The sequence below is a fragment of the Triticum aestivum genome, chromosome 3D (assembly GCF_018294505.1).
Source record: "Triticum aestivum cultivar Chinese Spring chromosome 3D, IWGSC CS RefSeq v2.1, whole genome shotgun sequence".
In the NCBI taxonomy this organism is placed as follows: domain Eukaryota; kingdom Viridiplantae; phylum Streptophyta; class Magnoliopsida; order Poales; family Poaceae; genus Triticum; species Triticum aestivum.
The window spans coordinates 359,159,230-359,183,174 of NC_057802.1; the positions used below are offsets into that span (position 1 = coordinate 359,159,230).

General features: G+C 43.4%; 1 pseudogene; it reads left to right on the forward strand.

Moving 5' to 3' along the window:
* Positions 1-1,472: 1,472 nt before the first annotated feature.
* LOC123076295 (uncharacterized) lies at positions 1,473-22,407 on the forward strand (annotated as a pseudogene).
* Positions 22,408-23,945: the final 1,538 nt, after the last annotated feature.

The following is a 23,945-nucleotide window of genomic DNA, read 5'->3' on the forward strand; positions in this document are numbered from 1 at the left end:
TTGATATTTACAGAGAAAGTCGACCCCTAAAAATGAAGTTCTTCGACTGAAGACTTTGGATTTCTGAAGACTTTGAAAGTGAAGAAATTTGTGTGGCCTTGAAGACTAGGTTTCCATTCGAGGAACATGAAGCGTGAAGACTTTTGTTTTCGTAGTTTCATTTTCTCTTTCTTGAGTCATAGGAAACACCGTACTGTTAAAGGGGGTCGAGGAAATACTAAGGAAAAATTTCCAAGTGATGCTCAACTCAAAATCCTACACCTACCAATCCCTTCGAGTGAAGCCATTGGAAATCTCATACAGTTCAGTCATATTCTTCAGTGACAGAGACGAAGTTCTTCTGGTCTCTGAGGAATTAGTTCTGACTGAAGAGTTAGGAATTCGCCAGTGCGGATTGCCTACACAGTGAGGAACATGATAGCCCTGAGGAATTTGATACTCAAATTTCCGACCGTTGCTGTGCCTAGTGCCAGCTGTCCCAAAATATCTACCCACCTAACGGTCATATCATTGAAGGGCATTTATGTCTTATCATGTCGGGCTGCTCCCTAGGCTATAAATAGCCGCCCCCTACAACCACTAGCTGGTTGGCTGCTCCGAGAGAAACTGACACTTGTCATTTGAGAGCATCCCATCCTCCGAGGACTTTGAGCGAAAATCATCGAGTGAGGAAAACCCAAACCCAAACACCTACAAACCCAAAGTGATTGAGCATCACTGAAGAGATTGATCCTGCGTGGATCCGACGCTTGTTACCTTTGAAGACTGTGCTTCTTCCAGACGGTTAGGCGTCATGGTCTAGAGCATCCAAGAGGAATTGTGGATCGCCGAGTGACCGAGTTTGTGAAGGTTTGGAAGTCACCTGAAGACTTACCACGAGTGATTGGGCGAGGTCTGTGTGACCTTAGCTCAAGGAGAATACGGTGAGGACTGTGTGTCCGGGACTGTGTGTCCTCAGGTTTAAATACCTAGCCGCTCCAACCAGATGTACAACTGAGACAGCAGTTGGAACTGGTCTACCAAATCATTGTCTTCACCAAGCTACTGGTTCTATTTCCTCAACTCTTTCATTTCCTCATTACTGTGTTGTGCACTTGTTCATATCTGTGTTTGAAGACTTCGACTGAAGACTTTCTCAATTTCCTCAGTTCAATTTCTTCAGTCTGTTTGTCTTCATCCTTTGTTATCCTGTGTTTACGCTTTCTGTACTCTGTGCTTGTCTTCATTTCATCATGATGACCATGCTTGTGTTCTGTTATGTTTACTTCTGAGTACTTATTCCGCTGCAAGTAGTTCTTCACTAAGGAATTTCCTCACCCGCAAATTCCTAAGTGAAGAATTCATAAAAATCGCCTATTCACCCCCCTCTAGTCGATATAACGCACTTTCAATTGGTATCAGAGCAAGGTACTCCCTTGTTCTGTGTGATTTTGGTTTAACCGCCTGGAGTTTTAGTTATGTCGACCGCAGGTATGAAGACCGTGTCATGCCCCATCTTTGACGGTCACGAGTATCCCAAGTGGAAGGCCATGATGAAGAAGCGCCTCATGGCAATGAACATCAAGCTGTGGACCGTCACTGAGATTGGTCTTACCGATCTGTGCAAGATGGCGGAAGCTGATGACATTCGCAAGTACACCCTTCTCAACCTCACGGCGAAGGACGTCATCTGCTCCTGCCTGTCGCAAAATCAGTTTAGGAATATCATGCATATCGATCATGCGAAGCTTATCTGGGACCGTCTCTCTGAGGTCTATGAAGGTCATCGAACCCGTCATGATCCTTGGTTTGAGGACTTCAAGGAATCTCTCAAAGCGATGACATTCGAACCAGAATCATCATCTTCTACACCATGCCTTATGGCAAAAGATGCAAAGGTAACTGAATGCTATCTCTCTGAATCTAGTGATGATGAATCTGGTGATGAATTTGGACCCAGCTATGTCAAACTTGCTTCCCTTGCCACTAAACAACAAAGAGCTTTGGAAAAAGTTCAATACATGCTAAATAAGAGCGATGATATGTTGGGTGAAGAAATGGATCAGTCGAAAGCTTTGGCTGAGAGTCTTCAGAGACTTCAGACTAGGTTTGACAACCTTCAAGGTCATCATAACACTCTCTTATCTGATCATGAGAAGATTTCTTATGAATTTCTTCAAAGAAAGCAAGATCCTGAAAAGCTAAGAGTGAGTTATGAAGATCTTTAGAAGGAGCGCGATTGATTACTTGCTCAACAAATCAGCGCTGCTCAGGAAGAATTTGTTCCTCCATGTTTGAAGTGCATTGAACGTGACTCTGCTAATTCTTCACCTGAATGTTCAAATGCTTCTAATGCTACAAATTCTTCACCTGTCTCTGCTATCACTAATTCCTCATCTGAGGACATTGCTAGTATCACTGATGATGCAGGGCTGAAGGAATTGTACATGACAGGCATGTACAAAAGCCTCAAAGGGCATCAGACTCTTTGTGATGTGCTTAAAAAGCAGATCCTCAACAGGAACCCTAGGAAAGAGGGTATTGCCTTTGAGAGGAAACTCAACGCTGATGGTACATATTGGAAGCCTGAGCAGTACCCCAAAACCTCATGGGTTGCTGCAAAGGGACCTCCAGTTGATCCATCCAATTTATCTGGCTTTACATGTGAATCTCCTCATTCTTCTGATGAGTCATTTGACTCCAACTATAAACTGTTCAAAAATCAGAATGGTGAAGTATTTGCTAGATATGTTGGCACTAACTGCAGGAACGGTTCCCCTATGAAGAAAATCTGGGTTCCCAAAAGGTGCCTTGAAAGTCTTCAGGTGAATGTCATCATGACACCACCTGTGAAGAATAGGAACCCCAGATCAAATTCTTCACATGGACCAAATTCTTCATATGGATCCAAGTCCTCATACGGACCAAACTCCTCACGTGGATCAAATTCCTCAAAAGGATCAAAGTCCTCATATGAATATCATCGTGCTAACACTTCTGTCTCGCAGGGAAGAGCTAAGGGCTATGAATATGAGCATTATTCTTCTAACCATTATGTTCATAAGTCCTCGAAGAATTTCTCTGCTTATTCATATGCTTATCCTAACTCCTCTTATGTGAAACGAAATGGACTGGCTTCTATGCCACCTTTCTCATATGGAGCTCGCAGAGTGATGAACTCTTTGCCACCCCTTCAGATGTGGGTGGTGAAGAAAAAGAACTAATTTCTTCTGCAGGGTCAGGTCTCCAGACGTACTTAAACGTCTGAAGAATTTGCTGGAGACCTGAAATTGCCTGAAAGGACGCAGGCTAATCATGAAGAAATGAACTTTCATTTCTCACGTCCTCATACTGCTTTATCTGTTCTATTGCTTGATGAAATTGATCTGATGAATTGATGTCATATTCTTCACTGATGAAGTATATGAGTTCGTAAGCTGCACTAATTCATCTACAGGATGATCAACCCAAAGCCAATGAGTGGGTCCTCGATAGTGGATGTACAAATGACATGACTGGTGACAAGAATCTATTGATGGATGCTCCCTTATCTCCATCGCATCTGAAGCATATCATCTTCGCTGACAAAGGCAAAAGTCAGGTATTGGGTCTAGGTAAGGTTGCGATCTCAAAGGATCGACACATGGACAAAGTCATGCTTGTCGAGTCCTTAGGATACAACCTCATGTCTGTCTCAATGCTTTGTGATCTTGATATGGTTGTTGTCTTTGGCAAGTATCGTTGTGTTGTGATCATGGAAGCTGACAATTCCAAAGTCTTCGAAGGCTTTAGGAGAGGAGACTTGTATATTGTTGATTTCTCTACAGGACCACAACCAGCCGTATGCCTACTTGCAAAAGCTTCAGAAGGCTGGCTATGGCATCGACGACTTGGTCATGCAGGCATGAGGAATTTGCACACGCTTGCGAAGAAGAAGCATGTCATTGGCATTGAGAATGTCAAATTCCTCAAGGATCACTTATGCGGAGCCTGTGAAGCTGGAAAGATGACCAAGGCCAAGCATCCAACGAAGACTATCATGACTACTACTCGACCATTTGAATTGCTTCACATGGATCTTTTTGGTCCTAATCATTATTCTGCAGTTTCAAATGATGCATCTCAATATGGCTTTGTTATTGTTGATGATTACTCTCGTTACACATGGGTACATATTGTCACATACAAACACGAAGTGCAGGAAGTCTTCAAACGATTTTCCTCGAGGGCTTCAACCAACTTTGGTGTGAAGATCAAGCACATCAGAAGTGACAATGGAACTGAGTTCAAGAATTCTGGTCTTGATGACTATCTTGATGAACTTGGTATTACTCATGAGTTATCTGCTCCTTATACTCCTCAGCAGAATGGCGTCGTGGAGCGCAAGAACAGGACTCTTGCTGAGATGGCTCGCACTATGCTTGATGAATACAAGACGCCTCGTCGTTTCTGGATTGAGGCAGGCGTCGTTTCTGGATTGAGGCAATTGATACTGCGTGCCACATCATCAACAGAGTATATCTTCACAAATTCTTCAAAAAGACTGCATACAAACTCCTCACTGACAAGAAACCCAATGTGAGTTATTTCAAAGTCTTCGGTGCTAAATGTTGGATTAGAGATCCTCATCACAACTCAAAATTTGCACCGAAAGCACATGAAGGTTTTATGCTTGGTTACGGAAAGGACTCGCACACCTACAGAGTCTTCAACAACGTTCTTCACAAGGTTGTTGAAACTGTAGATGTGCGGTTTGATGAAACTAATGGCTCGCAAAGAGAGCACCTACCTTCTGTGATAGATGAACCAACACCTGAGGAAACTATCAAGTTCAAGGCTACTGAGGATGTCATCCCTACCGAAGAATCTGCTGAAGAATTCATTCCAGAACGTGAAGAACGTCGAGCTGATGCACCTGAAGAAAATGGTGCTGAAGAAAATGCTGATCAAATTCCTCGATGACAACCCGCTCATCCTCGCGTTGCAAACGAAGTGCAAATTGAGAAGATCATATATGACACTGAAGCACCAGGTCCTCTCACACGCTCAAAAGCTTCACATTTATCTAACTTTTGTGGGCACTTTGCTTTTGTCTCTATCACAGAGCCCACTAAGGTAGATGAAGCATTTCTGGAGCCTGAGTGGATTCAAGCTATGCAAGAAGAATTACATCAGTTCGAGCTCAACAACGTCTGGGAACTGGTCAAACGTCCAGATCTTCGCAAGCACAATATCATTGGCACAAAGTGGATCTACCGCAACAAGCAAGATGAAAATGGCCTTGTGGTGAGGAATAAGGCACAGCTTGTAGCTCAAGGCTACACACAGGTTGAAGGAATTGATTTCGATGAAACTTTTGCACCTGTTGCTAGACTTGAGGCTATTCGCATATTACTTGCTTATGCTAACCATCATGATATCACTTATATCAAATGGATGTGAAAAGTGCATTCCTCAATGGTAAGCTTGAGGAAGAAGTATATGTTGCTCAACCCCCAGGTTTTGAAGATCCAAAGCATCCTGACAAAGTCTTCAGACTCAATAAGGCCCTCTATGGCCTCAAGCAGGCCCCTCGGGCGTGGTATGATACTTTGAAGGAATTCCTCATGAAGAAAGGCTTCAAACCCGGTTCACTTGACCCTACTCTTTTCACTAAATCTTATGATGGTGAATTGTTTGTGTGCCAAATTATGTTGATGATATTATCTTTGGCTGTACTGACCAACGTTACAGTGATGAATTTGCCTATATGATGAGTGAAGAATATCAAATGTCTATGATGGGAGAATTGAAATTCTTCTTAGGTCTTCAAATTCGTCAACAGCGCAATGGCATATTCATATCTCAGGAGAAATACCTCAAGGATGTACTGAGGAAATTCGGCATGCAAGATTGCAAAGGGGTCAAAATTCCAATGCCCACAAATGGCCATCTATGCACTGATGAAAATGGTATTGACTTCGATCAAAAGGTATACCGCTCCATGATTGGTTCTTTATTGTACTTATGTGCATCTAGGCCAGATATTATGCTTAGTGTTTGCATGTGTGCCCGATTTCAAGCTACACCGAAGGAATCACACCATAAGGCTGTGAAGCATATTCTTCGATATCTAGCTCACACACCAACACTTGGATTATGGTACCCCAAGGGCTCGGCTTTTGATCTCATTGGATATTCAGACTCTGACTATGCTGGTGATCGTGTGGACCGCAAGTCAACATCAGGCACATGCCATTTCCTCGGACGATCTTTGGTCTGTTGGTCCTCGAAGAAACAGAACTGCGTATCACTGTCTACTGCTGAAGCTGAGTACATTGCTGCTGGTTCTTGCTGTGCTCAATTGCTGTGGATGAAGCAAACTCTCAAGGACTACGGCGTCAACGTGAAGAATGTGCCTCTCTACTGTGACAATGAGAGTGCCATCAAGATTGCTCACAACCCAGTTCAGCACTCGAAGACAAAGCACATTCAGATTCGTCATCATTTTCTTCGTGATCATGTGTTGAAGGGCGACATTTCTATTGAGCATGTGAAGACTGAAGAACAGCTAGCCGATATCTTCACAAAGCCCTTGGATGAGAAGAGATTTAGCAAGTTGCGGTGTGAGCTAAATATCTTAGAATCTTCGAATGTTCTTTGAAAAGGACACTCATCCTAACACTTATGCAAAATTGATGACTTAGATGTGCAACACATGAAGAAACGTTTTTCTTCAATCAATGAGGAATAACACTCTAAGTGTGAAGAAATTAACGAAGAATTTGATTCTCAGAGCCCTACGACAATTGTACGCGGTGTCTGAAATCATCATTCTTATATGGTGGGCCACGCCACCACCAAAAGTTGAAAATCTTCAATTTGAGTTTTTCCTCACTTTTGAAATTCCTCAGTGGTTCATTTTCTTCAACTTTGCATTGTCTTCACTGTTTCCGTCGTTTTTCTTCATTGGCTATATATATATGAGTTTATGTCCTCTACAACATTCACTTATTGCTAATTCTTCAAGTTGCTGTTTCTGCTAAGTGAATGTGATCGGACCCTTCCCCCTCTATGCTAAACTCAACCTATTCTATTCACAAATTCTTCATGTGCGTTCTATTTGAAACTCGTTCAAAATCTTCACTGTGTCCTTGTCAGCTGAAGAATTTGCGAACGGAACTTTAAACTTATCTTATCAAAAATTTCGGGTTTGCCGCTCAAACCGCTCTGCATTCCACGAAACACTTATCTATTCACCCACGATCTCACACGATCGCCACCTCTCAGTGCGTGGGTGACACATGTCAAGCGAATGAGAAGGGTCAGGGGCACGTTCGTCCAATTCTTCGGGCGAACAGTTTTTCACCGTGGCTATAAATACCCCTCCCCTTCCTCACTTCTCTTTTACTCCGCTCGACCTCACTCCAGCTCGAGCTTCTCAAACCCTAGCGCCGCCGCTACTTCATCGTCGCCGGTGAGGAAGAGCTTCACTGCCTCGACCTCGTCGCCGTCGTACTCGCGCCGGCTGCGGATTTCTTCACTCCGCCGCCGCCGTAGCTGTCTTCCTCAGCCGAGTTAGGGCGTGGAAGATCTGAACTGACGAACTTCACATCTACACTTCCCAGTTCGTCGTGTTCTTCGTCCAGGGTAATTAAAAGTTACTTTTATTGCCCTCATAGATTCAAATGTTTACTACAAAAATCTTCAAAGGTGTTTTTCTTCAAATCTTCACACACTAAACACCTCACATGTCATCTGTTCTTGATTCATTTCTCTAAGCTACATTTTTCTTCAAGATTCCTCAATTGTGTGGATTTCTGATCTATACAACTCTGGAACCTAAGACAAAGAACGCTTAGTGAAATTCTTCAAGACTCATCTGGTCAAATTCCTCAAACCTGTTCATTTTACAAAATCTTCTGAGGACGCATATGACCTCTCCAAATGTCCTCGCAACTATACTCTGTTCACAGGTACTCATGTCAGCTGCTGAATCACTAGGTTCTCATCAACTTAACTCATTTGCAGCATTCCTCGAAGAAAAGTTGCATACATCTTCAGAGAATTCCATTGTTCAAATTCCTCATCTGAAGAAAATGGCTGATGGAAAGAAGCCACAGAAAGGGAGGAAAGAGGCCTGAGGTCAATACTGCTTTGAGATCCCTGATGACATATACAAGGATTACTGCACTCCTGATGAGGCCATGTTTGGCAAGGAGGACAAAAATCAGCGCAAGGTGCGCATTCAAAGAATAGAGAGGAGATGGGCAAGGGAGTGGAGGGAGTACATGTATGCTACTCCCAAGTATATGAAGAAATTCGCTCTAAATCCTCCATGCCCAAGACCTCCGTTGACACCTAGCCAAGTAGCAGATCCCACCAACCTCAAGCGCGGTGAGGATTATCCCGATGAATGGGCCAAGTGCCAGGCCAAATTGGCCAGACAAGCGAGAGAAGCAGTGAGGAAATTCAATGAAGACTCTGTTGCTGCTGCTGCCACTACTGAGGCCACTGCAAGCAAGCCAAAGAAGGCCATGGCAAAGAAGCCTGCTCATAAGCCAAGTGCTTCATCCTCAATGCCCTCATGGCCAAGTTCCTCAGCAATGCCCTCACGGCCAGATTCTTCAAAGCTCTCATGGCCAATTCCTCAAACTGCTCCTGCTCCTCCAAAGTCCTCAGCTCCTCCGCCAAAGTCCTCAGCTGCTCCAACCAAATCCTCTGCACCTATGCATCTCGCCACGTGCCAAAGGACGACAGGCATCTCAATTGCCTTAGAAGCTTCTGCTAGTTCCTCGGCTGCACCAAATTCTTCAACTGGCCCCTCTCTGCTGAAGACAAAGGCCACAGCTGGACGAGGCATTAGAACAAGTCCTCACAAGAAGCAGGTTGCCTTTCAAGTGCCGTCTGATGAAGACGAAGCTGATGATGATGAACTTGCTGAAATCATCAGAGACAGGCAGGTCAGGGCCGCTAGAGCCAAAGGCACAAATGTGCCTCTACTTTTGGATCCAAAGTTGATCCTCGATTACATTGATCTCTGGCACAAGGATCCAAATACTCCTATGCCTGATTTCAAGCTGACTCCTAGCCAAAGTCATATGCTGACTGCCTTCATCCAAGAAGAAAAATGGAAATTTGAAAAGGCTAGGCAGATCAAGAAAGCGCAGTACAAGAAGGAGCGCTTCCTGAGGAAAAACGTTGTCTCTATGACAACTGAAGAACTTGTCAATATTCAAACTGAGATCAAGAAACTCAGTGATGAATTTGACATGTACCATGCTGACTGACTTGGAGCCAAAGTCAGATTTGTGAATTTGACTGAAAAGTTCACTTCAAATGTTGCAGCCCCAACGCAACAGGAAAATCCTCAGGCTGAGGCTTCTGCTCAGCCTACTGAAGAAAATGCCAGCACCGCTGATGACATTCAGGCTGCTGAAGAAACTCAAAGTACCAGGGCTGATGATTGCATTCGAGCCGCTGAAGAAATTGCCAGGGCATCCACTAGTGGTGCGCCTGAAGAAAATGAAGAAGTCAGGGCAACTGCATCAGTTGTGCCTGAAGAAATTCAACCAAATTCCTCTCCTCCTCCTGCGCCTACCCCAACTCTGATCCTTCCATCTGCATCAGATGTGAAGAAGACCAAGGCTTTAGAGCATTCAGCGGTGAAGAAAAGGAAAGCATCAAATTCATCAGATTCTTCAGCTCAGAAGAAGATGAAGCCGTTGTCCAGCTCTTTTGCAAATCCAATTGATGTTGTTCCTATCTCTACCATGCCATCAAAGGACCTTGTTCCTTTTGATGAAGATTATGTGGTTCCAAGTGAATCAGATGAAGAGATTCCTTCTGCTGCTTCATCAGAATAGTTGGATGAAGAAATTGAAGCGGATGCAATCCCTTCAACACCAATTGTCTCCTCGCCTATGCCTCAGTTCACTGCTGAAGAGGCCGGCGTTGAAGAAATGGAAGAAGAAGATGTGGACATTGGCAGTACCACACCCGTGCTGAATGATGACTTTTGGGAAAGTCAGCACCCCAACTCTCCACTGTTCACACCGTTGCAACAAATTCCTCAGTCCCCAGTAACTACAGTTCAAGTGGGATCTGATGAACCACATGCCACACCGTCTGTCCATGAAGAGATTCCAGCCACTAGTGCTGAAGAAAATGTAAATGAAGAATTGAAGACCCAGGCTGCCACTGAAGAAGCTGAAATTCCTCAGCCTGTGGAACCTGAGATTGTGATTCCTGAAGTGGTGATGCAATTGACTGACACTCCTCAGCCCAAGCCAAAGGATCCATTCTCGAAGAAGCAGAAATTCAAGGCTGATGACTTCTTCGGCGAGCACGCGTTCTTCACTGATTATAATCCTTATGACTCTGCTCGTCTTAGAAGGAAGCGCTTCTGGACTGCCAGCCAGGCAAATTTCTATTCTTCACTGCTCTTCAACAAGGATAAAGTCTTCGAGCACGAGCATATTCCTCACGTGGACATGGAATCACTGCCTTGCTTCACCCCTGTCCTCAGTGTGCTTCATGATGCAGGCCTCCTAAACTTTTGCACAAACATTGTTGATTGGAATGAAGAACTTATTCTTCAGTTTTATGCAACCCTGCATATCACAGGCGATGCTGATGACATCAACACCTGGGTTCTGGACTGGATGACCGACAACACTCATTACAAGGCACCGGCCTCTGAATTACTTCACGCCCTGCCCATCAGTCCGCCCATTGAAGGAGCTCGCTGCCTGTACCATGAGCCAGAACTCACTGCTCATTACATGCAAGTTCTTATGAAGCCTCTGAAGCCTGGTCAAGCCCCAAGGACCAAATTCCTCGTGAAGGAATTGCAGTATGTACCAAGAACAGTCTATCGCATTCTGACGAAGACTATGAGTCCAATCAAAGGCCACGACTCGACTGATGAGGAAATTGTTGGCATCATGAAGAATCTGCTATTCAACATCATACATGGCATTCCTATCAATTATCACGATTTCTTCATGAGGACTCTGGCAAATGTTGCACTCTCTCCGTTTGAGCTGAAGCCTTATGCTCCTTGGATTATGAGATTCCTCAGAACAAGGTCTTCACTCAACTACAAGGCTGATTTTCAGAATCACCTCAGCTACTTGCCCCCAATCGAAGTCCTCAAGCGGACCTATTCCTCAGCTGATGAAAAGGGCAAGGCACCAGCTGTTATTGATGAAGGCATTCGTCCATTGGATGGTCAGTTTCGCAAAGCTGCATCTTATTCCACCAATGATGACTCTGCCACTCATGATTCTGCTGCTAATGCATCCAAGCCAAATCCTCAAGCCACAGCTCCAAGAGTGATGGCTGACCATGAGCTTCTGATTAGTCTTCACCAGAAGGTGGATCGAAACCATAAATGGGTTAAACGTCAGTTTGGTTCTATTCTTCACAACATGACTGCTACACATAATGCAGTGAAGAAAAACCATTACTACCTCCATGAAGTCTTCGGTCGCACTTGGGCTATTCTGTCACATGTATATGGTGAAGAAGATCTGAAGCAAATGGGTCTCAAGGAGGACTTTGACTGGTCTGCACCTCCACCAAAGAAATACAAGAAGGTCAAGGTTCCTTCCTTGGTGGTCAGCTCATATTCTTCATCACGCGACACCGACGAACATGAAGACTTGGACGACACTGCGGCAGGCCCTACTACGACAAACGACCCCACCAACGCTGGCGCTCCTCCATCAACTTGATATTCTTCAGGGGCGTTAGTCCTCATTTTGATCCTTTTGGTCATTCGATGACAAAGGGGGAGAAATTTGAGTTAGTCTTCAAGCGGGTCTATCTTATATGGGCGTTTTTTTGCTAAGTTACAACTCTCGTTCTTCTGATGACTTTGCTGGATCGAGTTGTAAACTTAAACTCTATGGTGGCCTGATACTTTTGCTGTGTTTTCTGCATGCTTATTCCTCATTAATGTTAATGCACGCATGCTGAATTACATCAGTCACCATATTTCATCATGCATTTCAAATTCTTCATATTATATGTCAAATGCGTGTATGAATTACAAGATATAGGGGGAGATCTCCATGATTCTACTCTTCAAGTGTGCATTGCTTCAAAAGCAAATTCCTCACTATGCACATCTTCAGGGGGAGTTCTTCTATATCTTGCAATCAAATTCCTCAATATCAGTATTTACACTTCATATGTTTATCCCCGTTGAAAACTTAACCTATATTGTCATCAATCACCAAAAAGGGGGAGATTGTAAGTGCATCTAGTGCCCCTTAGTGATTTTGGTGTATTGAAGACTTATAGGTTAAGGGACTAATGTGTTTATGAGTGTACACAGGTCTATAAGTCTATGAGGAGTTTGATATTTACAGAGAAAGTCGACCCCTAAAAATGAAGTTCTTCGACTGAAGACTTTGGATTTCTGAAGACTTTTGAAGACTTGAAAGTGAAGAAATTGGTGTGACCTTGAAGACTTGGTATTCATTCGAGGAACATGAAGCGTGAAGACTTTTGTTTTCGTAGTTTCATTTTCTCTTTCTTGAGTCATAGGAAACACCGTACTGTTAAAGGGGGTCGAGGAAATACTAAGGAAAAATTTCCATGTGATGCTCAACTCAAAATCCTACACCTACCAATCCCTTCGAGTGAAGCCATTGGAAATCTCATACAGTTCAGTCATATTCTTCAGTGACAGAGACGAAGTTCTTCTGGTCTCTGAGGAATTTGTTCTGACTGAGGAGTTAGGAATTCGCCAGTGCGGATTGCCTACACAGTGAGGAACATGATAGCCCTGAGGAATTTGATACTCAAATTTCCGACCGTTGCTGTGCTACGCGCCAGCTGTCCCAAAATATCTACCCACCTAACGGTCATATCATTGAAGGGCATTTATGTCTTATCATGTCGGGCTGCTCCCTAGGCTATAAATAGCCGCCCCCTACAACCACTAGCTGGTTGGCTGCTCCGAGAGAAACTGACACTTGTCATTTGAGAGCATCCCATCCTCCGAGGACTTTGAGCGAAAATCATCGAGTGAGGAAAACCCAAACCCAAACACCTACAAACCCAAAGTGATTGAGCATCACTGAAGAGATTGATCCTGCATGGATCCGACGCTTGTTACCTTTGAAGACTGTGCTTCTTCCAGACGGTTAGGCGTCATGGTCTAGAGCATCCAAGAGGAATTGTGGATCGCCGAGTGACCGAGTTTGTGAAGGTTTGGAAGTCACCTGAAGACTTACCACGAGTGATTGGGCGAGGTTTGTGTGACCTTATCTCAAGGAGAATACGGTGAGGACTGTGTGTCCGGGACTGTGTGTCCTCAGGTTTAAATACCTAGCCGCTCCAACTAGATGTACAACTGAGACAGTAGTTGGAACTGGTCTACCAAATCATTGTCTTCACCAAGCCTACTGGTTCTATTTCCTCAACTCTTTCATTTCCTCATTACTGTGTTGTGCACTTGTTCATGTCTGTGTTTGAAGACTTCGACTGAAGACTTTCTCAATTTCCCCAGTTCAGTTTCTTCAGTCTGTTTGTTTTCATCCTTTGTTATCCTGTGTTTACGCTTTCTGTACTTTGTGCTTGTCTTCATTTCATCATGATGACCATGCTTGTGTTCTGTTATGTTTACTTCTGAGTACTTATTTCGCTGCAAGTAGTTCTTCACTAAGGAATTTCCTCACCCGCAAATTCCTCAGTGAAGAATTCATATAAATTGCCTATTCACCCCCCTCTAGTCGATATAACGCACTTTCAAAGAAGCTTTTGGCGCAGCCCTGGCTGGCATATACAAGGGAGAACCAGCGGATTTCACGAAGCAAAAGTTCATAGACGGTTTGTCTTACTAGAAACCTGCTGAAATAGTAAGTCTCTCTGAACCTCCTCGTCCATCCGAGCAGTTCATTTTATCCTTTTCAAATGGATGTTCGATATAATTGAATAGAGGTGAAGGCATTAGGTTGAAACGTGAAGTTGCCCTGCTTGAGCCGGGGGTATATCGTCGAGATGATGACCCCGGCTTCCACGAAGATGAAGAACCGTCCACCATATATGAGGAGGGGACTTTTTATCAAGAGAGCCTTGATGGCTCCAGACTGGCTATCACTCCCGACCTGCCGGGGATCCGGCCATCTTCATCGGTAAAACCCTTTCTTGCTTCTGCTCGAAAGAGAACTTCTGCCCATGAGGCCCCGGACACCATGACACCTCTTCCTAAGGGCGAACGCTCGAAGCACCTGCGCCCTGGTCCGAGCTTTCAAGAGGGCTCCCTGCCAGCCGCTCAGGGTGCCCCTCAACGGACATCCACTGTGGAGATGGAGCGTGACGCCCCATCCCTAGATAGGTGATTTCATTGATAACGATACTTCGGGAGTTTATCTCAGCATCAAGTGATCATTTTAATATCATGTGCAGGCGGCCCGCTCAGGCGTCGGAGATCGGGGAAGCAGTCGCCCGAGGCACTCCTGCCCCTAGGACCAGTGGCGAGGCCGTACCCACCTCAGGGGATGCTCCCGAAGTGCCTCAAAGGAAGACTTCGGAGACCTGTTCGGCCACCACCCCCGAGTTCGAAAGTGTCATGAACCATCGGCAGAGGAGGGCTTCTCTAAGGAATCCTACCTTCTCTAGTGAAGAATTCAACGCTCTCAGTTCGGTGGACGCCTACCACGGCGCGACTGATACGTCTCCAACGTATCTATAATTTTTGATTGTTCCATGCTGTTATATTATCATTCTTGGATATTTTACAATCATTTTATAGCAACTTTATATCATTTTTTGGGACTAACCTATTGACATAGTGCCTAGTGGCAGTTGTTGTTTTTTGCTTGTTTTTTACTTCGCAGAATATCAATACCAAACGGAGTCCAAACGCAGCAAAACTTTTCAGAGATTTTTTCTGGACCAGAAGACACCCAGTGGGCCAAAGAAGTACCAAAGTGGAGGCCCGTGGGGAGCACAACCCACCAGGGCGCGCCCAGGAGCCCAGGCGCGCCCAGGGGGTTGTGCCTCCCACGGAGCCCCCGTGGACCACCTCTTCGCCCTATAAATTCCCAAATATTCCAGAAACCCTAGGGAGTCGACGAAACACAATTCCAGCCGCCGCAAGTTCCAGAACCATGAGATCCAATCTAACACCATCACGGAGGGGTTCATCATCCTCATTGGTGCCTCTCCGATGATGCGCGAGTAGTCCACCATTGACCTACGGGTCCGTAGGCAGTAGCTAGATGGCTTCCTCTCTCTCTTTTGATTCTCAATACAATGGTCTCTTGGAGATCTACTTGATGTAACTCTTTTTTGCGGTGTGTTTGTTAGGATCCGATGAACTTTGAGTTTATGATTAGATCTATATCCATGAATATTTTTTGAGTGTTCTTTGATCTCTTATATGCATGATTATTTATAGCCTTGTATTTCTTCTTTGAATCTTTGGTTTAGTTAGGCCAACTAGATCGATTTTTCTTGCCATGGGAATAGGTGCTTTGTGATGGGTTCGATCTTGCGGTGTTCTTTCCAAGTGACAGAAGGGGCAGCAAGACACGCATGTATTGTTGCTATTAAGGATAACAACATGGGGGCTCTGCCTACATGAATAGATCTCGTCTACATCATGTCATCGTTCTTAATGCATTACCCCGTTTCTCCATGAACTTAATACACTAGATGCATGTTGGATAGCGGTCGATGTGTGGAGTAATAGTAGTAGATGCAAGCAGGAGTCGTTCTACTAATCTTGGACGTGATGCCTATATATTGATCATTGCATTGGATACCGTCATAACTATTCGATCTTCTGTCAATTGCCCAACAGTAATTTGTTTACCCACCATGTGCTATTTCTTGAGAGAAGCCACTAGTGAAATCTATGGCCCCCGGTTCTATCCTTTATCATATTTGCTTTGAGATCTATTTTTATTCGCTTTTGTTTTCAAATCTATTATTCCAAAAACCCAAAAATACCCTGCTGCACTTTTTTAATACTTATTGTATTTCGAGTTTTATTGAGATCTATTTATCCAATCTACCACAAATTTCATCCCGTCAACTTGACAATTTCTGGCGCCGTTACCCGAAGAGGGATTGACAACCCCTCATACGCGTCGGGTTGCAAGTATTTGTTCTTTGTGTGCAGGTCCCGTTTACATAGTGTTGCTTGGTTCCCCTACTAGATTGATACCTTGGTTTCACAACTGAGGGAAATACCTACCGTAGTTGTACTACATCATCCTTTCCTCTTTGGGGAAATACCGACGCAGTCTCAAGCGACATCAAAAGGAATTTCTGGCGCCGTTGCCGGGGAGACATCATCAACATCTATCAGGTTCCTAGTCACAGATCTCATCTCCTTGCAATTTACATTATTTGCCATTTGCCTCTTGTTTTCATCTCCCCCACTTCACAAAATTTTGTCGTTTTATTCGCCCTCTTTTTCGTTCACCGTTTTCTCGTCAGATCTGATATTCGTTTGAACTTGTCACTATGAGTGATTTTGGTATGGCAGAAACAGATGATGGCCCAACTCCTAAAATTGGACGATCTGGCAATCTGGATGCTAAAACTTTTGTTTTGGGGCAAGGGGATGTTATGGGAAAAGAACATATCCAAGAATTTCTCAATTGTGTTGGAAATTTGACCCTTGATGATGCTCCTATACCTAAAAGAACTAAATCTTATGCGGAAGCTATTTCAGCACTAGTTCTGAAACTTGAAAATACATTTATCTGTACCCATCCTACTTTGCAAAGATTGTTTTATGAGCTAACAGTTATAAAGGATCCTAAGGCTAAAAAATTAGCTACCCTTACTCTTATGAATGAATTTGACTATATAGTACGGGAAGCTAGGGATTTTTTTTATTTTTATGGTATGAGCCGTGAAAAACCGGTGATAAATGAGATCCTTTATAATAGTGATTATATGTTGAGTCATTTTCTTGGAAATAATCAATTTTTTACGAGAACCTTAAAAAGGAAATCCCCATTTTTTATATAATCTAACAAGTTTTCAATGATGTTAATCAACACTATTCTTGGATTGTTGCCGGAAACAAAAGGGGATACGTTGATGGGCAACTTGATAATGCTAAAATTTCTATGGATACGTGTTTCAAGTTATTTATGAAAAACCTCCTGGCAAGAACACATGTATGAAAATTAAGAATAAAGATGACAATACTTGAATCTATGCATTATGCCTAGCTAGGGGCATAAAACGATAGCGCTTGTTGAGAGGTAACCCAATGAATAAATTTTATTTTTGCATTTTTCTTTCTGTTCTTGAGTGTTTACAAAATTATGATACTGTTATGATTGTGTTTCGTGTTTGTGCCAAGTAAAGTCGTTGGGATCATGTTGGGTGATAGTTGATTTGATCTTGTTGAAAAATAGAAACTTTTGCGCCCAATAACAGAATTGTTGAAAATCATAGAAGCGTGATAAAATTCTGAAATTTTTACACAAGATTGATATAGAAATTGCCTACATTGTCCTAAGTTTTCAGAATTTTTGGAGTTACAGAAGTATACGAAGTTTGTAGATTATTATAGACTGTTATATTTTTGACAGATTCTGTTTTCTTTGCGTTATGTGCTTATTTTGATGAATCTATGGATTGTATCGGGGGGTATAAGCCCTGGTAAAGTTAGAATACAGTAGGTATAATGCAAAAATAAAACATGAATGGGTTTGCAACAATACTTAGAGTGGTGATTTGCTTTGTTATACTAACGGATCTCACGAAGGTTTTGTTGAGTTTTGTGTGATTGAAGTTTTCAAGTTTTGGTTGAGATCACGATGGATGAAGGAATAAGGAGTGAAAAGAGCCTAAGATTGGGGATGCCCCATGGCACCCCAACTTATTATTCAAGGAGAAGCAAGCAACTAAGCTTGGCGATGCCCCAGAAGGCATCCCCTTTTTCTTCTAATGACCATCGGTATTTTACTTGGAGCTATACTTTTATTCGTCACATATCATGAGTTTTTCTTGGAGCGTCTTGTATTATATGAGTCTTTGCTTGTTTTGCTTTTTAGTTTGTTTCATCTATCCTTGGTGGACACACCTATTTGAGAGAGCCAAAATTATGCTATGATTTGATAGAATTGCTCTTTGTGCTTCACTTAATTTTTTTGAGCTATGGAATTGCTCTAGTGCTTCACTTATATCTTTTTGAGCATGGTGTGCTTTAATATTTTTGAGGAAATTCTCTCATGCTTCACTTAGATTTATTTGAGAGTTAGTAAGTTTTTGAAGAAATTCTCTCATGCTTCACTTATATTATTTTGAGAGAAGAAAATTTTTATGCTCATGTTCTTCACTTAAATTTGTTTGAGCTTATCAAAAGCAACATATGGAACTAGTCCCAAAGTGATAGATATTCAAGAGGGACATAATAAAAAATTTCATGAAGATCATTGGACAAATTAAACTTGATGCTTTGAAATAGTTTTGAGATATGATTATAGTGATATGTGAGTCATGTTGGTGAGTATTTATGCTTTAGTAAGAATATTGGTTTTAAGGTTTGTGGTTCCCTATGCAAGCACGAAAGTAATAGTTATGCAATGAAATTACATCCTACTTATGGTACATTATTCGGTGTTAGTTATGCTTAATGCTCGCTTATGTGATTTTTCGTTTCTTGGTTGGTTGCTTCTCAATCTATTTGCTAGCCTCCACTTGTACTAAGTAGAAATACTACTTGTGCATCCAAAATCTTTAAACCCAGTTTTGCCATATGAGTCCACCATACCTACCTATATGCGGTACTTTCGTGCCGTTCTAAGCAAATTTGTATGTGCCATCTCTAATTTTCAAAATGAATTTCCTTTTTGTGTGCTCGTACCGCTCACGAAGCGGGAGGGGGTGTCCAATATTTTCCATGCTAGATGTGTTATTCTCAAGATGAGTGTTTATTCACTTGTCATTACATGAGAGTACGGCGGTAATAGGGATGCCCAGTCCCAAAATGAAAAAGAAATTTACTTTATGTTATCAAATAATAAATTCCTTGGAAAGTGTTGGTATGGAAGGCACCCGTGGATACGGCTAGCCATGGATTGTGAAAGAATGGCGGAAAAAGGAATATACTTTCTTTTCTGTTTGGGAACCGCCTATGATATATCTAGCATGGAAAGTGTTGGGAATTACTCGGTCGTTTTCGTTGACGGGAAAAGTATGCCTCTCAAAAAAAATTATCTCTCAATTTAAGCTTTGAGCTCTAGTACCTCTACAAATCCCTACTTCCCTCTGCGAAGGGCCTATCTATTTACTTCATGCAATTTTTTTATTCTAGTCTCCATCTTCTCTTATAAAGCACCAACTAGGGAGCACTATGATCACTCTTGAGCATTGGATGTAGCTAATATGCGAGTGTGTTTTGTGAATGGATCAATGATTGAGTATGATGGGCTAGGGATAACTTTCTTTAGTGTTGATATTTCGAAAGACATGGTTGCTTGTTGATATGCTTGAGTACTGAAATCTTCATGTCAAAACTAGACTATTGCTTTGAACCATATAAAAGTCCAAATGTCCATGGGACAAAAGAAAAGAATATGTGATGAACATGTTAGGTAGCATTCCACATAAAAAATTCTCCTTTTATCATTTGCCTACTCGAGGATGAGCAGGAATTAAGCTTGGGGATGCTGATACGTCTCCAACGTATCAATAATTTTTTATTGTTCCATGCTGTTATATTATCATTCTTGGATGTTTTACAATCATTTTATAGCAACTTTATATCATTTTTTGGGACTAACCACTACTGCAGGATGCTGCTAACGCGACACTACGATCAGAGACCCTTTGATGGAACTGTGTGCGATGCATTAGTCGCAAACGGTGATGTAAAAAACCGTCGAAAAAGATGCAAAACGTTTGCGATGAAGGATACATCAAACAAGGTTCAGATTTTAGTTACGTGTGTGATGCGGGGCATACGGTTGATCCATACAAACTATTTGCGATGAGACAGAACAATAGAAACTGGCAGCCAGATCAAGGTGTGTGTGATATACGGCATACAGTTTGCTCCGATGAGCCGTTTGCAATGATCGAGTTGAACACAAATGATTCAGTGTAACAAGATGTGTGTGATACCCAGCAAACAGGTCGATAATTAGAATTGTGTGCGATCATTATAGACAACCCATACAGTTCTTTTTTGTGAATTGTGTGCTCGTTAGGGCACACAGTTCAAGAAACCAACCTATGGGTGATAACGAATTATTATGAGCAAACGGAAACAGAGATATATACAATCTGTTTAATTTAGTCCTTCTTGTTGTTGTTGTTGGATGGCCCCGCGACATCGTCTTGGCGAGGACGCTTCCTGCCGCTGACCGTTGGCTTTTCATCGCCGCCGCCGTCATCATCGTCGTTGCTGTCATCGTCCTCCTACTCGTTTGACCATTCCTCCTCCTCATCATAGCCGTCCTCTTCTTCATCCTCCGACGGCTCCTTGTCCGCCTGGTTGTCGTCTGACGACTCCGGAGGTGGCGTCCCTTCCATGATCAGGATATAATCGAGGTCTGGGCTCGACGCCGGACTCATGGAAGACGAGCGGGATGATTCTGATGTTGACCTATCATCGGGCGCCTGACTGCTGGCCGAACTGTCGTCCTCGCCATCGCTTGACATGGCTGCGATCGTATAAAAACCGCAAGAAAGCAAGATTGCAGGGCGTGTGCAAGTGTGTAGCGCGGCCTGCCGGGGACGATGAAGATGGTGGACACTTGAGCGGGGTATGCAGAGAATAGGAATGCCAATTGAAGCGGGGGTTGACGTATTATCTAACTGCTGATATAATCAACCCCAATTATTTGTACCCAATCGCTCCAAATTCCCGGGCTTGCGGAGTTCTCAATGTGATAATTTATTACGCACACACGTTGTAGCGTCCAAATATGAAACAAGCATTTTTCGTAGTACTTCTACTCCCTCCGTACCGGTGACCTAGGTGGGGGAAAACGAGATAACTTGATGATTATTTGGTAATCAATACCATAGCATGCAGAGAATTAACCATTGCATGCATGTTATGCTAAGTAGTATGAAGTCATTGAATGCATACTAGCCGAGGACTCCTATTGGCTGATTTCTTTTTTCAGGACAAAAACGAGGAACGAGTTGTGGGATTATGCACCGGTACCGGTACGAATGGAGTAGGACAGTTGGCAGGCAATACATTGAGCTCTTCTTATTGATGAAGCCAGTAATAATCAAACTACAAAGGAAAAGAAAAGAATACAAAGGAAAACATCGGCACGAATCTTCGCATAATGTCAATGGCATAGGACCTAGATGTGCATTACTTAGAGCACATCTAGATGTGCTTTAGCAATATTGTCAAACAAAACCCATAATCATCATTGCAAACAACACATTGAACATGGCTAATGCGACAACCACAACTACACATGCTAGTTCCTTCTTGTCTCTTGCTTTCATCTGTTGCCTGTGATTGATCCTTTGTTGCTTCATCGAACTGATTGTACATTCCAGATCAGCCAGTTTCTTCTTCAGCTTTATGTTATCTTCTGCGAGCTTGGTGATAACACTCCGAGCCCTACCATGCCATTCTTCATCCAGCCAGTTAACAAAGGCAAAAGCCTCATATCCCTACCAATGTTAAATAGTATTCAGGATGAGCGGTGGCATTAACTCAAGTAAAACGATAAACTTAGCACTAACCTCTAAGGGGCAACTGAGAAACTGCCTGCCAATGTCGAATCCCTCAGTGCATACACATCGAGCGGGAGTGTGCCCGTGCACACAACTCAACTTTTGGTACTTCTTGGTGGCACAAAACTCGGAGCCGAACTCATGTTGCGGGAGTCTGGAGTCATGCTCTGGATCCGGTGGCAGATCGCTTTCCCGGGGAGGGGGGGTCATTCAGGACGGATTCAGCAGGGAGCTACTTTGGACATGCTAAAAAAGATCAGGATAGATTGGAACCTGCCTTCTGATGACCTTAGGCAAGTGCTCGGCGGCGACCGCCGTCGTGGCGGCATTGCCGAGAGCGATGATACGAGCAGGAGCAGCCGCACCGAAACCATCAGCACCACTCGCCCGCATTCCCCCAATGTCAGCGCCACATGAGGTAATTTGGAAGCTATCTAGGGATTTGGGGAAATGGGGAAACCGTGGGGATAAGCTAACGGTCGGGAACTACTTATGGCACTATATGTTGTATACGGCACACTGTTTATACATGTCATTTGTGTTAGGTATTAGAACTTCACACACGATTTCCGCACCCAACCGTGTGAGAAGACAACATAGGTGAGACACGATTGCCGTGACATAATCGTATGTGATGTACTACCATGTACATATAATTGCGTTACAGTGATACCGTGTAAACAGCCGCTCTGCGGATATCCGTCAAAAAATAAAATAGCCGCTGTGCAGATAGAGATGGCGACGGCGGTGGCCTAGGCAGTGGCTACCGGATAAGAGGTCAATCCTTGGTATGTGGGTGGTGGCGGCGTCATAGGAGGTCAATCCTCGGTCTACGGCGGGAGATAGGAGGAGCTCAACCATCGAGGTTGGCGGCAGCGTGATTGGAGCACATCCATCGCGGTCGATGGCGGGATAGTGGAGGTCAAACTTCAGGCGGCAGCCGCACTAATCTTTGCTCCTCGACCCTGCTGTCTCGGGTGCCACCGCATCGCGGTTCTCTGTCTGCTGGGTGGAGGTCGCCGCACGGCTAATTAATTAAGGTATTATTTTCGTGAGTGGCTTAATTAAGGTATTCAATTCCTAAGGGTAGTGTTGTAGTACTCTGCGTGTAAATTTACTGGCCATTAATTTTTGTCATTGCACACCTGGATAACAATATGGTGCACCCTCAGTAATTATGAAAATAAAACCTTGTGATTTATGCACGCATCTTTTGGCATCAGTTAATCCATGTATTAATGTTGTTGTTTTGTTTTTAATTACCCTCCGTGTGGTGTAGATGGAACGATCTGAATGGATGATGAATCGGAGAAGCTCAAATTTCATAAGTGGCATGGCGGAGTTCATGAATTTGCCTGAAAGTACAAAGAAGAGAATTGGTGATGAGGATTACATCCTGTGTCCATGTACTCATTGTGCCAATAAAGAGTCACGTCAAGTTGCAGATGTCGAGTGGCACTTACTCTCTCGGGGGTTCATGGATGGATATACACGTTGGACCAGACACGGTGAAGAGCAGGTCATGGATGAATATACCCAAGGTTGCGAGATGCCAAACCCCAGTCAGTGTCACATGGATGTTGAATCTAACATCGGGGCAGAGGCGTCAAGCTACCAATGGAACACCGGAAAGCCGAAACGCCCACTGGAAAACCAAGACAGCGACGATCTTGATATGCCAGATTTTGCTGCTATGATTGCAGATTTCAAGGGCCCAAAAAAAGGATATGATTGGGTACAAGGATCTGCCAACCATTGATGCGGACTCCAAGAAAGAATTGTATCTAGGTTGCAAAAAGAAATATTCCAAGTCGCGTGCCACCCTGGCGCTTCTCAGATTTAAAGTAGCAAATGGTCTATCAAACAAGGGCTTCACAGAGTTGTTAGAGTTGTTAGGTCTTTTCAAAGAAATTCTTCCGGAAGATAATGTGCTCCCCAGAAGCACGAACGAAGCGAAGAAAATTGTTTGCCCATTGGAACTTGAAGTACAGAAGATACACGCTTGTGTGAATGAATCTATATTGTACCATGGTGAGTACAAAGATTTGTATGCATGTCCCACATGCAAGCATGCACGATACAAGCGCATGAGAGAAAAGGACAAGTACAAATTGGACGGCGAGATCAAGACAGGAATCCCGTTCAAGGTTGTTTGGTACTTGCCTTTAACTACAAGGTTGAGGCGTTTGTTTGCAAACCCTAGAGAGACAAAGTGGTTGCGTGGCATCATGATGAGCGAACTACAGATAAATATATGAGGCACCCGAAAGATGGGGCTCAGTGGGAATTAATCG